Raw genomic sequence first — 14,968 nt, 5'->3', positions numbered from 1 at the left:
TGAACGAGATCAGCCAAGAAATCGGGCTTGAGCTCGGGCTGCGCAGCCCCATATACCGCAACCAGGGCCCAGTTAAACCCATCTTCCTTCGACCGCACCCGGAACTTGACTGCAAAGTCACCCATAACCACACTGCGAACCTCAAGCGTTTCGCACCTAACGCCGAGTAAGATTCCACCCGATCTCCCTCTCGGTGGCAAGCAATGCCAATCAAATTCAATACCCCCCGACAAAGAATTTAGAAATTGAGGCGCAAAATTATCTCTACCCGTCTCCAATAGAGCGATAAAATCTAAATGATGCTCGACAGACGCCTCAGCAAGAAACCTTCTTTTAGCCAAGTCCCTTAGACCTCTGCTATTCCAAAAGATTCCTTTCATAGTTCATCATAGAATTTTTTTGCCGACCGAATCCTAGCACTCCTACGCACTGCAGACAACGGGTATACCTTCCGCTTCCACTTGCACTTTGGGATAGCTTGACTCTGCAACTGGTCCTCACAACCAGTGTCAGAAGGGCTTCCCAAAACTATCTCAGTAGAAACATCCTCTACATCCGCCTCAGAACTAGGAAGCAAAAGATCCGCACAAAAATTGTCGAGCACCCGGACCCCGAGCGCATCAACCTCCGAATCACACATGGGTTTAACAGCCGCAATATTGCGAATCATCTCTAAGGCCCGCTCAGCCTCTAGATCAAGTAGATCATTAATAGAATTAGAAATTTCAGTGTCATTACTACCTAGAGAAACTCCTAATTGATTTGCATTATCAACAATCTCATCATTTGAAAAATGCAAAATGGAATTAGAAGTATTGACCGACATACCAGTAGTGACCTCTACGTCACGAAGCTTGGCCGCCCTCATGGCGCACCGTTGCTGAATGTCGTCCACATCCGGATGTGCTTGGAGACGGTCACTCACCCGGCGCCCCTCGGACATCGGATCATGGATCCCACCAAACGCAATGACCTCCTCCCGAGAGATCGCGGTTGGGGTACGGCCTCCTGCCTCACCCCAACCCGCAGTCCGAGCGACCTGCAGGGGCTCCCCCACAGTCTCGCCAGTAGGAGGACGGGACGCCTGGCGCGCCCCACAAGACGGGGCCGTCAACGAGGATGGTGGAGGCAGAACAAGGGCCGCCCTCCCTAGCTCCCCACCCCGCACCGGAGAAGCCACCACCATAGGAGAAGGCTCCGAGGCCACCTGCCCCGAGCCCACTCCCGAAGGCGAAGCCGGCACCAACTGAAAGGAAGACGCAACGGGAGAAGAGGTATCCGAGGCCTCCTGACCCGGACCTCCTCCCAACGAAGAAGAGGACACGGGAGCCACCTGCCCCGCATCCCCTTCCTTAGCACAAAAAGAGCAACCCGAAACCGCCTGGCCTATGGCTCCTCCCGGCACGCCAGGCCCGATAAGCTGCGTCATCTCCTGAGGGGGAACCACGCACTGAGCAGAAGAGGGAGTGGCCACCTGCCGACTCACCTCCTCCGCCCCCCAGACCGAAAGTGATGAAACCCCAAAATCCCCAGAACCCGAATCCACAGCATCCAGAAATTCCAAAGCAGGCAAAGCGAGCTCAGAAGCCTCCTCGGACTCAACCCGATCGCTCCACAACCTCGGTGGTGCAGAAAAAGGCTCGAAGGACCCAAATCTCAAAGTCGTCGAAGGCACCGAGGAGGGTTGGGCAGCTCCATCCCCGGTCGTCGCGGTCTCGGACCCCGGCCCCATGGACAGCTGTCGTCCAGAGTCCTCGACCGGCGGTTCCTGAACTCCCGCGCCACCGTCACCCTCGTGCATATCAACGTCAGACACGTGAGCCGGCGCAGTCATAAGGCTCTCGTCCTCAAACTCAATAACCAGATTATAAATCCTGCCTCGATAAGCCCACTTAACCACTTCCGGCACATACTCAACGTTCAGAATACTGACCAGAACCCGAGCAATCCCGTGAGCTCTGGTGAAAGCCATGTCCACACGCTCAGGCTTCCCCACAAGAATGCCCAAGCTGGCCACAACCCGAGCATCCTGCAGTGGTGTGGAAGGTGCCCCAGAAAAGCGCAGCCACGCCTGCGTAAGCGGTACGCCCTGAGGCTCAACAAGCTTCCATTCCTGAAACTCAAGGATGCCATCAGTACCTGGCACCTTACACATCCCAAAACTCAGCAACCTCTGCAGATCCTCCACGGACGGGCACTCAACCCTGAACATCTTATCATCAAGACCGACAAGGTCCCACTGGAAATCCCCAAGAGCCAGCTCTCGAAGCCTCTGCACGATCTGTGCCTCAGACACCTCCCCTCTGGTGACCTTGACAATCCCCGTGGTCTGACTCGGAGACTCGTCAGGCACCTCGTGCTCAGTCGGAGACTCGAAAAAAGTTAGCTCAGCACACTATACTCCATACATCATGAGTGAAGGTGCCTGATCGCGCAGTAACGGACAATCCCCAAATTCGTGTGCCAGTTTACCGCAGGTATCACATAACCGCGCCACACACTCCGCAATGAAGTGACCCTTGTCTCCGCAATGATAACAAAGCATCTTTTCCTTCCTGCGCGCCCACTTGGACGCTCTATCAGACTCAGCCCTGTCCATCATCTCCACGGACACATCAGGCATAACCTCGTTCTCAGGAGCCGGAGCAGAAGCAAGAGCAGTCACCACCTCCATAGCGTGACCGGTCAACACAGGAACCTCGGCAGCCCCGCTATCAGTCATCTGCTCAACAACAACCGGTGGTGGCGGCGGACGTGGACGGTACCGGCCCCCTCGCCCGCCCCGTCCACCACGATGCCCACGGAAGCCACCACGCTGTCTAGAATCCGGACCAGAAGCACCCTCAACAAAGCCACCCTGGGGACCCAGGAACGGTCGCTCTGCCGAACCGTCGCTCTGCCAAGCGTAACCTTGGCCACCGCCCGTCGACGACGAGCCACGGTGCACACCTGCCCCATAGGCGTCGAATCCATCGTCTCCCCATTGTCCCCGGGGCGCGGAATTAGCACCATCCACAGGTTTGGTGACGAAGTGGGGTGGCGGTGCTTGCCTAGGCAGATGACCCACAGACCCCGGCGCCCCCGTCGTTGGCGGCTTAGGCGCCGTGCCGCCCCTACCAGCAGCACCACCAGTCTGCCCACCACGAGTAGGCGCCAAGCCCGAGGCCGCAAACACCGGCACGCGAGCGCCGGCAGACGCCGTGGCACCACGCCCCACGGCCGCACCCGGCAACGTTCCGCCTCGTCCTCCCACCTGCGGCACGGGGGGCACCGCGCCCCGGCCAGCTCCACGACCGGAGACAACAGATGGCATCGGCAGAGCCGAAGTCACCGCACCACGGCCACCGCCCGACGCGGTCCCAACGCGGCCCGCCCCAGGGGCTCGGCCGGTCTCTTCCCCGCCACACCACGTCCCGCCATGGACACTAGCGGGGGGATGCGACGAGCACGACCACCAGGATCCGCCCGCCGATGAGGAGAGCGCCGCACCATAACCCTACGGCGCGAGCAGGGATAGGAGGAAACCGATCGATCACTGCATGCGTCTCTCACGTCTACGATCGATGTAGCCTCCAGCCCAACCTTTTCCAGTAATACTAGGCCCGGCCCAACTGCAGTCCCTTCGCACTGGGCCACATACCCAGCCGAAGGAGGCCCAGTAGCCACCGGAGACCCACACGCGCCAATCAGGGAATTCAAACGCAGGGCCCTCGCCGCCGCGATCCCGATCGATGCCGCCGGCACCGCCTGCTGCTCTAAATCAAGTTCCGACGGAGGCGCCTCGCGTCCAACTCCGCCATAGTCAGTGACCGACGTAGGACCGAGCGCATGAGCTGCTCACCCCATTCGACTATCGGGGGCACGAACACATGTTGCCTGCGGGGGTAACTATCCTCCACCGCTAACGCCCTCTCCCTCTTCCGTTGTTCCAATTCGGGCGTCCTCCGCCGAGGGAACAGAGCTTGCGTCGGCATGTGAACCACCACTAGCCGGGAGGAGTGGCTGCTAGACGGATGGGAGAGGGGTGGCTGATTTTCCCTGACGCAGAGCGTGCAGAGCACACGACGAGCCAGCGTCGCCCGCATTTTGCCGACGGGTGGCAGGGAACGGCGTGGATCGGAGCTCGAGTTCCCACCCCCTGTGCACTCATGACCGTGCAAGTGTGACAGGAGGGTGAGCTTCTTGTTGTCCTCCTTGTGCATCGGCGTGTCCCAATTCACAGGGTCCGCGTCGCTGTCGGATCTGCCGCCGGGCATGCTGCTCGAGCTCGACATGGGTGTAGGAGCGAACGGGGAGAAGAGGGGACGGGAGGAGATGAGCAGTGGAGTGTGGAGATTTCAAGACTATTGACCGAGGCTTAGGGTTCGCCAGGGGTGTGGTATATGTGGGCCGGGGAAGTCCAACATGGTCGATTCGACATGGCGGACGTGTCCGCCCAGATATGGACCGGATATGGTGTGCCGGTCAATCGAGACGTACATAAACAGCTTGAGAGGTTTGATTGACTTGCGTTTTGTTGACCGGTCACCGACTGGGCTGTCCGACCGGATCGGGCAGTTTGAGGAGTCCGGCTGACATGCTTCATCAGAGAAGAAAGAAGCAACCAATGAATAGGAGGGCTAGCAATTACAGTTGGAGTTTTATATGAATCTGAGTTTGCATGTTATCTCCACAGCCTCAAAAAACTACTGCTGAGTAAATAGACAATTTTTCGATTAATTTAATCCACAAATAGACGACTAGCATGGCATTGGCAGAATTAACAACGTACTGATATTCAACTAAACATGCACATACTACGCAAACAGTAGACAGATCTACACATAGTGCTAGTACTGCTAATATAGAAATAATCAGGAGAGGGATAAACGTGTTATACCCTCCAGTAGGCCAGGTAGAAGCCCCGGCGGCGGTGATAGCAGCAGCGGCTTCCTCGGCGGCCTTCTTGTCGGCTTCAGCTTTCTCGGCGGCAGCACGGTCGGCGTCGGTGGACATGGTGATGACGAGGACGAAGCGGAGGTAGAGGAAGTAGACGAACAACGAGCAGTCGCGTAGTCGCTTTCCGAAAACCTATTCGCCTCTCTCCCATACAGGAACCAGAGAGACGTGGTTTCGGAGACCTGCTCTCCCGTCGACCGTGCACGCGGCGGACGGGATGCAGTCACCGGCGGCAGCAGCAGCAAAGGAACGACGGTGGGCGTGCGCGTGGAGCAGATGTGATCTGTTCGTGGCGGCTAGGGTTGGGAGACATCATGACAGCCCACGATCCGACGTCTCAGATCGTGGCCCAGCTATCAGAAACTCTCCGTTAGTGACTGGCAAAAATAAGCGCGTAGGTGTGAGCTCGGCTCGGCTCAATCCCGCAACCCGCGGTGCGTCGTGACGAGGCGAGGCGAGGCGAGGCGTGGCGAGGCGGGCGGCGGAAGAGGAGCGCGCGAGGGCCTCTTCTATTCTCAAGCTCCAATAGCATGTGAAAGAACATCCCTTATAAAGAGATCCAACTCCTCTTCCACTTCCGGGGTGAGACTAAACTTCCCACCTCCACCTAGTGCCAATAAACCCACATGGGCCCTTAGAGATTTTCAGAAATTGCTAGATGGGCCTAAAGCCCACTCCAAATTTCAGCAATCCCCTACCAGATCTCGAGGGCCCATTGTGTCCTCTGTTCCAATTACTGTTTTGATATACCAGTGTTTTAGTGAAGACCTGTTAAGATTGAGCTTCACCTAAAGCAAGTAGCTACACTCCTTCACAACTGAACAATGGACTATGCCTTGAATTGTCAGTTTGGCGTAAAGAAGCTTCACCACATGTCTTACTAGTACTGGGCTGCCGAAGGCTGACCCCTCGGGTGGAGCATATAAGTCACACTCCTGGCCTATTCATGAGCTTACTAGAGATCACCCCAATCTCATAGACTGTGACTAGCAGTCGGGCTCACATAGGTGTGTTCCTTCAAAGATCGCTCTGTAGGATAGCATCTTGCTTACATAAGCTTTGGAACATATTAAGACAATAGTCATCCTACCATACAGTATCGAGAGTATTGCATCTCCAACGGAGTGGGTTAGTATAATTACTCTCCTCAATTCACCACTGGCTTGTTTTCCCAGATCCTATTTCACGGGATCTCCGATCACATAGGTTGGGTTACCACCATGGCAACTCATGTGGGTCTCATACCCATCTCCCTCGATGCATTATCTATCACAACACGTGATAGCCCTTTCGTAAAGGGATCTGCCAGATTCTTAGCCGTATGGACATAGTCCACCGCTATCACTCCGGAGTTTCTTAATTTTCCGACAGTTTTTAATCTCATTCTTATGTGTTTGTTCGACTTCATGTTGTCCTTTGAACTCTTCACCTTGGTGATGACAGTCTGATTGTCACAGTTCATAAGGATAGCCGGAACCGGTTTATCAACCAATGGCAAGTCCATCAAAAGATCTCGAAGCCATCCTGCTTCAACACCAGATGTGTCTAATGATGTCTGCTTCCATTGTCGATCTCGTTAAGATCGTTTGCTTGCAAGACTTCCAGGAAACAACGCCACCTCCAAGAGTAAACATATACCCAGTTGTGGCCTTCATCTCATCAGCATCAGAGATCCAATTCGCATCACTATACCCTTCAAGTACCGACGGGTCTCCGGTATAGTGAAGTCCATAATTCATAGTACCTTTCAGATAGCGCATAACTCTTTCAACAGCATGCCAATGTACATCACCTGGTTTGGAAACAAACCGGCTCAGTTTGCTCACAGCAAACGCGATGTCAGGCCTTGTTGCGCTCGCTAGGTACATCAGTGAACCAATGATTTGAGAGTATCTCAATTGATCTTTAGCCATGCCTTTGGACTTTCGAATCAACATGCTAGGATCATATGGTGTTTGAGATGGTGTGCAGTCCGAATATTCAAAACGACTCAACACCTTCTCAACATAGTGGGATTGTACCCCGCAAAAAAACATAGTGGGATTGCAGAAGTGTGATCCCACCCTCATTATCTCTCAGTAGCTTGATGTTCAAGATAACATCAGCCACACCAAGGTCTTTCATCTCGAAGTTCTGAGATAGAAACGATTTGACCTCCTCAATGACTTTCAGGTTTGTTCCGAATATCAGTATGTCATCAACATACAAGCACAGTATAACTCCTTCGCCCCCATCATGGCGATAGTATACACATTTGTCAGCTTCATTAACAACGAACCCAACAGATGTGAGAGTTGTATTAAACTTATCATGCCATTGCTTAGGTGCTTGTTTCAGGCCATATAAAGATTTCAGCAACCTACACACCTTTCTTTCCTGACCATCTATCACAAAGCCATCTGGCTGTTGCATGTAGATTTCCTCGTTTAGCTCTGCATTCAGAAAAGCCGTCTTAACATCCATCTGGTGGACGAGAAGACCATGCGAGGCTGCCAACGAGAGTAATACTCGAATGCTGGTCAGTCTAGCCACAGGTGAATAAGTATCGAAGAAATCTTCCTCTTCTTTCTGGTCATAGCCCTTGGCCACAAGCCTAGCTTTGTACTTTTCAATAGTACCATCAGGCCTAAGCTTCTTTTTGAACACCCACTTACATCCCAATGGTTTGCAACCATAGGGACGCTCAGTGACCTCCCATGTCCCATTAGCCATGATGGAATCCATCTCGCTACGGACCGCATCCTTCCAGTAGTCAGCTTCTGGAGAGGCATACGCTTCTGAAATAGAAGTGGGAGTATCATCCACGAGGTACACGAAGAAATCATCACCAAAGGTCTTTGCAGTCCTTTGTCTCTTGCCCCTACCAAGGGTTTCTTCATCGTCATCCTCAGGATTTTCATCATGTGTTTGTTCATAATATTCCATAGGAATGGCAGGCTCAGGAGTCTCATCAGTCCTGTCTAGAAGTGCTTTGCATATCTCTCATAGGAAAAATATCCTCGAAGAATGTAGCATCCTTAGACTCCATAATTGTACCGACCTTCTAGTCAGGTACCTCAGATTTCACTACTAGAAATCTATAGCCAACGCTGTTCTTAGCGTAGCCCAAATTAACGCAGTCCACAGTCTTGGGTCCAAGCTTACGCTTTTTGGGGATCGGCACATTGACTTTCGCCAAACAGCCCCAAGTGCGCAAGTACGAGAGTGTTGTCCTTCTCTTCGCCCATTTCTCATAGGGAGTGATCTCATTATCCTTTGTCGGAACTTTATTCAGGACATGACATGTCGTCAATATAGCCTCCCCCCATCATGCCTTGGATAAACCCAATGTATCTAACATGGCGTTAACCAAATCAATTAGAGTACAGTTTTTCCGCTCGGCAACCCCGTTTGACTGGGGTGAATAGGGAGGCGTACTCTCATGAATAATGCCATGTTCCGCACAAAAGGAATCAAACTCACTCGAGAAGTACTCTCCACCACGATATGACGGGCTCGTTTAATTTTCTTTTCAAGTTGACTCTCAACTTCTGCCTTATAAATTTTAAAGTAGTGTAGATCCTCATTGTTAGTATTTAACAGATACACATAGCAATATCTAGTTGAATCATCTATCAATGTCAAGAAGTATTTCTTTCCACCTTTAGTCAATACACCATTCATCTCACAAAGATAAGAATGTATGAGTTCTAATGGTGCCAAGTGTCTCTCCTCCGCGACCTTGTGAGGCTTGTGAGGTTGCTTAGCTTGCACACATGAAAGGCACTTAGAACCTTTGGCTAAAGTGAAACTCGGGATTAAATCTAACTTAGCTAGCCGCGTCATAACACCGAAACTAATGTGACAAAGATGTGAATGCCAAACTTCAGATTCATTAACATTCCAATGAATATGGTTCACGACTTTATTATAAAAATCTGCAAGGGAAAGGCGGAACATCCCTCCGCTCTCATAACCTTTTCCAACAAAGAGTCCATATTTCGTAACAACTAATTTATTAGACTCGAAAACCAACTTAAACCCTTCTCTACATAGAAGGGAGCCACTAACGAGGTTCTTCCTGATGGCGGGGACATGCTGCATGTTCTTCAGCTGCACGATCCTTCCCGAAGTAAACTTCAGATCGACCGTGCCAACACCATGAACAGAAGTACTCGCGCCATTCCCCATCAATACGGACCCGTGGCCTGTGACCTGGTAAGAAGTGAACAATGAAATGTCAGCACACACATGAACACCTGCACCTGTGTCCACCCACCAATCGGTGGGCTGAAACACTGAAAAAACAGTAAATAAATTACCGTACCCAGATGCACCATTCTCATTGTTGCCCACAATCATGTTGACAGACTTGGAGTCCTGTCCTGGCTTCTTGTACTTGTTTGGGCACTTGTTGGCCCAATGTTCAACCGAACCACAAGTAAAGCAGCCCTCATCCTTCTTGTTCTTCTTGAAGGTCTTCTTATCCTTCTTCTTAAAGTCGGTATTGTGTTGGACACCGTTCTTTCCCTTGGGCTTGTGGGAGTTGAAGTTCTTCTGGTTCACCATCTTGGCGACAGAAGTCCCTTCGGCCCCTTTTTCGTGCGAGTCCTTTGCCCTTGAATTCTGCTCAACACTCAGATGGCCAATGACATCCTCCACAGAAAATTCACGCGTTTTAGAGTGGTGGCAAAGTTCCTCCAGGAATCAGGGAGCTTAGCGATTATGCAGCCCGCGACAAACTTGCCTGGTAACTCGCACTTAAGAAGCTCAAGCTCCTTAACAATGCATATTATCTCATGAGCCTGCTCCAATACAGGACGGTTTTCAACCATCTTGTAATCGTGGGACTGCTCTATAATATACATCTCGCTCCCGGCATCGGCGGCCCCCGAACTTAGATTCGAGCGCCTCCCACAAGTCCTTGGCGACATGCACATGTAAATATGCGTCGACCAGTTATCTCCGATCACGCTAAGAACTGCTCCGAGAAACACAACGGTGGCCTCCCTGAACGCCTTCTCCTGTTCAGGAGCAATCGTTCTCGTGGGGACACCGGTGACCCAGAACACGTTCATAGCCGTGAGCCATAAAGTGGTCTTAGTCTGTCAACGCTTAAAGTACGTACCGATAAACTTATCCGGTTTCAGTGCAGCGGCAAAGCCACTTGCCGAAAAATTCCTACACATATTAGGTATTTGGATTGCTGAGTAAATAGACAATTTTTCGACTAATTTAATCCACAAATAGACGACTAGCATGGCATTGACATAACTAACAACGTACTGATATTCAACTAAACATGCACGTACTACGCAAACAGTAGACAGATCTACACATAGTGCTAGTACTGCTAATATAGAAATAATCAGGAGAGGGATAAACGTGTTATACCCTCCAGTAGGCCAGGCAGAAGCCCCGGCGGCGGTGACAGCAGCAGCGGCATCCTCGGCGGCCTTCTTGTCGGCTTCAGCTTTCTCGGCGGCAGCACGGTCGGCGTCGGTGGACATGGTGATGACGAGGACGAAGCGGATGTAGAGGAAGTAGACGAACAACGAGCAGTCGCGTAGTCGCTTCCCAAAGACCTATTCGCCTCTCTCCCGTACAGGAACCAGAGAGACGTGGTTTCGGAGACCTGCTCTCCCGTCGACCGTGTACGCGGCGGACGGGATGAAGTCACCGGTGGCAACAGCAGCAAAGGAACGACGGTGGGTGTGCGCTGGAGCAGATGTGATCTGTTCATGGCGGTTAGGGTTGGGAGACACCGCACACTTATATAGGCGCAACCGCGTGGAGACGTAGGCTCGACCCACGTCCGAGTCCGTGACAGCCCACAATCCGACGTCTCAGATCGTGACCCAGCTGTGCGAAACTCTCCGTTAGTGACTGGCAAAAATAAGCGCGTAGGTGTGAGCTCGGCTCGGCTCAATCCCACAACCCGCGGCGCGGCGGGCGGCAAAGGAGGAGCGCGCGAGGGCCTCTTCTATTCTCAAGCTCCAATAGCATGTGAAAGAACATCCCTTATAAAGAGGTCCAACTTCTTTTCCACTTCGAGAGTGGGACTAAACTTCTCACCTCCACCTAGTGCCAATAAACCCACATGGGCCCTTAGAGATTTTCAGAAATTGCTAGATGGGCGTAAAGCCCACTCCAAATTTCAGCAGAGGGACGCTTCAAATTGGTTTTGGAGGCTGTGATTTCGACGACTCTATTATTAGAGTTGCTCCTATCGTATTTTGTTGGCTACGTTCGGGACGACTCTGCTATAGACACAAGCTTGGCTAGGGAACGAAGCCGGCGTCGGCGTCGTCGGGGCGGAATGATTGGGCCAGCAAACGCTCCGGCGTGGCTGTACCTGTACTGTACAGTTGCGCAGCTGCCCGGTTCCTGGCCGCAGCCACCATCCAGACGGAATAGGATGGTCCACTCCCTCCACGGCTCCGTGCCTCCACCGTATTTTCCCCTCCTTTCCCTGTCTGTATCTGAAAAAAGAGAGAATCGGATCGAGCATGAGCCGTAGCACTAACTCGAAAGCGGACGATCTCCTCCCCCTTTTCGACCACCGCGCGCCGTCGTCGGCCCCACCGCCCGGGACGAGACAAGGACGGCGAGCCGAGCTCGGCCGTGCCGCCGCGGGGCCCTCGGCGACGGCGAGTGCCGAGACGAAACCAAGGCACGTCGCGGCCGGGCGGGCGGACGGACGGAGGGAGTCGTGCGCACGCGGCAATGCCCGCGGCAGCGACGGGAAAACGGGACGTGGTCACGTTAAATAACGTAGACGTAGTAATCCAGGGAGGGAAACGAGGTCGGCTCGGCCGAGGGCCGCGCCCTGTGTAACACTAGTGAGTAATAGACTAGTGTTGTTGCTTGTTTCCATGCAGTAGTATACTGTTAGTGCTACTATCACTATCACTGTCACGAAGACACCGTAGAGTAGAGTTGATTTACAGTAGTACGTGGTATAGATAGACGGAGGAGGGGGTCCCTGGTTAGGCTTGCCCGTGACGCCGTTTTGCTTCGGCCTCCCGCTGAAAAAGACAAGGCATCATCATTATCGTGTCTTGAAATGAGTATTTGTTTATCGTCCAAAGCCGTGCAACGTATTTCCGGGGTCAAGAAGCCAGCTTGACTGCCGAGTGCCGACGGACGGTCGCCAGTAAGCATAGACTATGCGCTCATTCCAATAATATAAATATAATAATACCGGATCTCCTTTCGCCGTTTGGATGTGATCTAAAGATTTATAGTAGATGAGAAAAGAAAGCATAAACTCAACCGTACGTACGTGCCACTGGCCGCTGGTCCAAAAGGCTTCCCTTTTCCGTCTTTCCGACCGTGCGCCCCGCCCGCCGTCGTCCAGAACAAGAAAAGGCTCCAGGTGGCCTGGACTTGACCTGAATGAAATTAAAAACACCCGAAGCATTGAGGCAGGGCGCCGCTGCACACGCACGTACGTACGCACGCCGCATTAGCAAGTACTACTATAAGGAGTAGGAGTAGAAGTAGTGCGCACGTAATCCGTGGCGCCCGATGGAGGAAAACGAGCGGCCGGGGATCACGTTGTAGCGCCGCTGTGAAGACGAGTTCCCTTCCTGGGCTGCGGCGCCGTTTCGCCCTGCCCACAAGACGGCACGGAGCAGCGTGCAGAGGCTGAGAGAGAAGCGGAGCGGGTCCGCCGTCGCTGCTAACCTACTGTGCGCTACAGTCTACAGAGTTCGCCGTAGCACTTTTGCACTTTCGTTTAATTTATCGTGAAATCTCAGGCGCTTTTGCGCCTGGCCTGTCGTTTTGCTTTCCTCGGTCGCTGACTGATCATGAAACTCCAATGGGGCGACCCATTTTGTTCGCAGCCATCCGTTTGGATCGGCGCGGACAGAAAAGGCGGTCCATTGCGCCGACCCAAACGGACGTGCATCCGTTTTTCGTCCGCGGGCAATCCATTCCCGTTTCATTTTTGAGATTGATTTGCGTCGGCGCGGACATGCGACGGACGGGCGCGCTCGCCTACTCCTGCCCCGGTCCCGTTGGTCTGTGGCACATTGGCCTCCCTCCCCCCGGCCAACAAGCAACCCTTGCCCCCGCCTCCTCCGTCACCGACGCCGCTGCCCATTTTTGCTGGCGACTCTTCCAGCTGCCGCCGCCTCCACATCCGCCCAGCAACGCCGCCCCTGCCCCCAGTTGCCCGCCGCCACCGTTTTGCCGCCAGGGAGCAAACTGGTTCCCCCCGCCGCTTCCCCCACCGCCCAGCCGCCCGCGACCAAGAAGACGCCTTGCCGCCCCCGCCACATACGACCGGCACGCTCGTCGGATGCCGTCACACTCGTCGGACTCCGGCAGGGCAGCTAGCTGGTCTGTGGGCGCCGCGTCTCCCCTCGCCAGGCGTCTCCTTCTTCGACGCCCACAAGCTGTTCGACAGTTTGCCAAGGTACGAAAATGGACTCCGCCGACGAGTTCTTTTTCCACAATTTCATTTGCGACTCCGACGATTCGTCGTCCGACGAGGAGGAGGAGATATTGGCTGCTGTGTTGGTCCATCACCACCTCAACAACCAGCGGCCGTTGTTCCGTGGCTCCATTCCGGGCCACCTTCCGGCGTTGAATCGTAACCGGGAGAGCGGGCATTTCCTTCTCTGGAAGGACTACTTTGATACAACAAACCCGTTGTTCAAACATCACAAATTCCGCCACCGGTTCCGTATGAGTAGGCATGTTTTCAACCGTATTAGAGAGGGAGTGGTCGGCTATGATGACTACTTCGAGTGCAAAGAGGATGCCGTCGGCAAGATTGGTTTCTCCTCTTATCAGAAATGCACTGCCGCCATCCGAATGCTTGCATACGGAGTGCCCAGTGATCTCATTGACGAGTACGTCCGTATGAGCGAGTCTACATGCCTAGAGTCCCTGTATAAGTTCTGCAAGGCTGTGATTGCTGTGTTTGGCCCTGAGTACTTGAGAGAGCCGACAGCTGAAGATACAACCCATTCGTTGGCGATGAATGCTAGCAGGGGCTTCCCGGGGATGCTTGGCAGCATAGACTGCATGCACTAGGAGTGGAAGAACTGCCCTTCTGCTTGGCAAGGGCAGTATAAGGGACATGTCAGGGCTTGCACTGTCATACTAGAGGCCGTGGCGTCTCAAGATCTCTGGATCTGGCACTCTTTCTTTGGCATGGCTGGATCACACAATGATATCAACGTGCTTCAGCGCTCGCCGGTGTTTGCTAGGCTTGCCGAAGGCAACAGCCCACCGGTAAACTTTACTGTCAACGGCCACAACTACGACAAAGGCTACTATTTGGGTGATGGTATCTATCCTCAGTGGACCACTATTGTAAAGACAATACCCAACCCTGTCGGGGAGAAAAGGAAAAGATTTGCCCAAGAACAAGAGAGTGCTAGAAAGGATGTCGAGCGTGCCTTTGGTGTTTTGCAATCTCGATGGGGCATCGTTCGGTATCCTGCTAATACTTGGAGCACACAGAAACTATGGGAGGTGATGACTGCTTGTGTGACCATGCACAATATGATCGTAGAGACGAGCGGTCGGAACGTCTGTACGATCAAGGCTTTCAGTTTCAGGGTGAGAATGTCGTGCCTGAGCATGGAGTAGCGGCAACATTTGAGCAGTTCACTCAGTTTCATGAAGACATGCGTGATTGGGAAACTCACGTGCAACTGCAAAATGATTTGGTTGAGCATATGTGGACTCATGTTGGCAACCAATAGATGTATCTTCTTTTATTCGTTTGCAAAACTATGTGAAACATTTTTATTTTTATTTGGCCTGTAAAACTATACTATTTATTTGGGCGGCTAAACTATTTTGTTTGTTAAATTTTCATTTCATAATATGTTGAATGCAATGTATTGGGCGGCCCGCCGGCCACGCCTGCACATATGGGTCGACGCGTTGGGCGCGCTGCCGACCCATATAAAAAACAGGGCGGACGCCGGGCGGGCGGCCGACCCAAACGGACAAAAGGCGGACGAAATCGTCGTCCGTTTGGGTCGGCCCGTTGGAGTTGCTCTTAGGCTCCAAAGCAAACCGAGTG

This window comes from Aegilops tauschii, chromosome 7 (genome assembly GCF_002575655.3).
Source record: "Aegilops tauschii subsp. strangulata cultivar AL8/78 chromosome 7, Aet v6.0, whole genome shotgun sequence".
NCBI classification, from domain to species: Eukaryota; Viridiplantae; Streptophyta; class Magnoliopsida; order Poales; family Poaceae; genus Aegilops; species Aegilops tauschii.
The sequence above is the reverse complement of the archived record's forward strand: the minus strand, read 5'-3'. Positions refer to the sequence as shown.